Source organism: Miscanthus floridulus, chromosome 1 (assembly GCF_019320115.1).
Source record: "Miscanthus floridulus cultivar M001 chromosome 1, ASM1932011v1, whole genome shotgun sequence".
Classification (NCBI taxonomy): Eukaryota; Viridiplantae; Streptophyta; class Magnoliopsida; order Poales; family Poaceae; genus Miscanthus; species Miscanthus floridulus.
The window spans coordinates 10,060,237-10,063,297 of NC_089580.1; positions in this window are offsets into that span (position 1 = coordinate 10,060,237).

Sequence of the window (3,061 nt, forward strand, 5' to 3'; positions counted from 1 at the left end):
TGCCGCTCTTTGGGTGAAGTAGTCGATTGTACCACTCTTGGGGTAGATGATCGAGTTGTTGGAGTGTTTGTGCCCCTCCTTGGGCAATGTAGTCGATCGTGCCGCTCTTGGGGTAGGTGACCGAGTTGTTGGAGTGATTGTGTCCCTCTCTGGGCGAAGTAGTTGATCGTACCACTCTTGTGGTAGGCGACCGAGTTGTTGGAGTGCTTGTACCGCTTCTTGGGCGAAGTAGTTGATCGTACTACTCTTGGGGTAGGCGACCGAGGTGTTGGAGTGCTTGTGCCACTTCTTGGGCGAAGTAGTCGATCGTACCACTCTTGGGGTAGGCGACCGAGCTGTCGGAGTGCTTGTGCCGCTTCTTGGGTGAAGTAGTCGATCGTACCACTCTTGGGGTAGGCGACCGAGCTGTCGGAGTGTTTGTGCCGCTTCTTGGGCGAAGTAGTCGATCGTACCACTCTTGGGGTAGGCGACCGAGTTGTCGGAGTGTTTGTGCCGCTTCTTGGGCGAAGTAGTCGATCGTACCACTCTTGGGGTAGGCGACCGAGTTGTCGGAGTGTTTGTGCCGCTTCTTGGGCGAAGTAGTCAATCATACCACTCTTGGGGTAGGCGACCGAGTTGTTGGAGTGCTTGTGCCGCTTCTTGGGCGAAGTATTCGATCGTACCACTCTTGGGGTAGGCGACCGGATTGTCGGAGTGTTTGTGCCGCTTCTTGGGCGAAGTAGTCGATCGTACCACTCTTGGGGTAGGCGACCGAGTTGTTGGAGTGCTTGTGCCGCTTCTTGGGCGAAGTATTCGATCGTACCACTCTTGGGGTAGGCGACCGGACCCGTATAGCACAACCGTTTTCGAGTTGGCTATTTGCAGGGTAAGTAAGCAATCATACCAGCTCTTGGGGTAAGCGATTGTGCCCGTATAGCAACAACCGTTTCCAGGTTGAGCTGTTTGCAGGGCTACCCCTTTTTCCCTAACCTGATTATGGGTTGGTTCTATCCGTTGGACAGGGCTGTCAGTCGTACCATCTCTTTATGGTAGAGTGACAAATGCTAGCTTGGGTCTCCTTACCCAAGAAGCTATTTGGCCGTTGGCCGTCAGTCAGACCATCTCCATATGGTTGAGTAGATTGCCCGTGTAGCGCAACCGTTTCTGGGTTGGCTGTTAACAGGGAAGCCCTTTTTTCCCCAACCTGATTACGGGTTGGTTCTGTCCGTTGGACAGGGCTCATATTTGAAGCTGTTCTTCTTGAATAATCTCTGTTTTATTTCTCTTGAAACTTGAGTACAATCTGTTGTACTTAATTGTAGAATCTTTTGAGCTGGCTGATATGCCAAGTGTTCTTTACAGGTATTTCATCTGGAGTCATCAACTCGTATGTGCCGGGCCCTGTTGCTGTCTTCAAGATGAAGGGTCCTTCCCATGGACTGAGTAGTTTGTGTCGTCCATCTTTCTTCTGGATTAGTCGTAGTACTGAGTCCCCTGGCTTTAGTGATCGGGGTTGAGTACTTTTGTCATAATGTCTTCGTAACCCTTGCTGATATCTTGTATTTTGTATGATTGCACTGTCTCTTATTTCTTCTATTGAATCAATTTCTAACCACCTTGTTTCTTCTGCTTCGCCTTCTTCATATTGTTCTATTCTTAGAGATAGCCATATTAAGTCGGCTGGTAGTACTGCCTCTGATCCATAGACCAGAAAGAATGGTGAGTATCCAGTTGCTCTGCTGATCTGGGTTCTTAGACCCCATACTACTTTTGGTAATTCGTCGATCCATTTTCCACCATAATCTTTCAAATCTTCATATAATCTTGGTTTTAAACCTTGTAATATGAGTCTATTTGCTCTTTCGACTTGTCCATTGGCCTGCGGGTGTGCTACTGATGTAAAGTCGATTTCTATTCCACAATCTCTTGCCCAGTATTGGAATTCTCTTGCTGTAAATGGTGAACCAAGATCTGTGATTATTCTGTTGGGCATGCCGAACCTATGCATGATGTCTTGTATGAATTCCACTGCCTTTTCTGCACTGTATTTGACCAAAGGTTTGTATTCAATCCACTTTGTAAATTTGTCGATTGCCACAAATATGTATTCGAAGCATCCTTTTGCTTTTTTGAGTGGTCCGACTTGATCCAGCCCCCAGCATGAGAACGGCTAGGCCAGTGGTATGCATATTAAGTTGTGAGCCAGCATATGTGATTGCCTAGCAAACATTTGGCAATTCTTGCATGTTCTGACGAGCTCTTCTGCATCTTTGAGTGTTGTTGGCCAATAGAAACCGGTTCTGAATGCTTTGCCGACTAGTGTCCTAGAAGCTGCATGATTTCCACATCATCCTGAGTGGATTTCGTCCAAGATTTCCTTTCCTTTATCTGTCAGAACACATTTAAGCAGTACTCCTGATGATGCTGCTCTTTTGTATAGTTTATCCCCCACCAGAACGTAGTTTTTGCTTCTTCGTACAACCCGAGTTGCTTCTGCTTTGTCTTCGGGTAGTTTCTTCTCTTTGATAAAATCAATGTATGTTTGTCTCCAATCACTTTGTATGACCATGATTTGTCTTGACTGGTCTGGTTCTTCTGCTTGATCTGTTTCCATTGGATCTGTTGTCTCCTTCTTTTTTTCTGTGTTTCTGAGTTGTTTGATGGATGGGGCTATGGGTTCTTCCACAAATATACCGGGTGGTACTTTTGCTCTATCTGATCCTAATTTGGCTAGCACATCTGCTGCAATGTTGGAATCTCTTAGTACATGATGGATTTTGAGCCCTTGGAAAATTTTCTCCAATTTTCTAACTTCTGCACAGTACACATCCATATTATCTTTTGTACAATCCCAATCTTTGTTGACTTGATTGATTACTACAGCTGAATCACCATAGACAAGTAGTCTTTTGATCCCAAGCGAGCTTGCAACTCTTAGACCATGTATTAATGCTTCGTATTCTGCCTCATTGTTAGTTGCCTACCAAAGTATTTGTAGCACATATTTTAACTATCTCCCTTCTGGTGATATGAATAGTACTCCTGCTCCAGCTCCTCCTAACTTTAGGGAGCTGTCAAAATA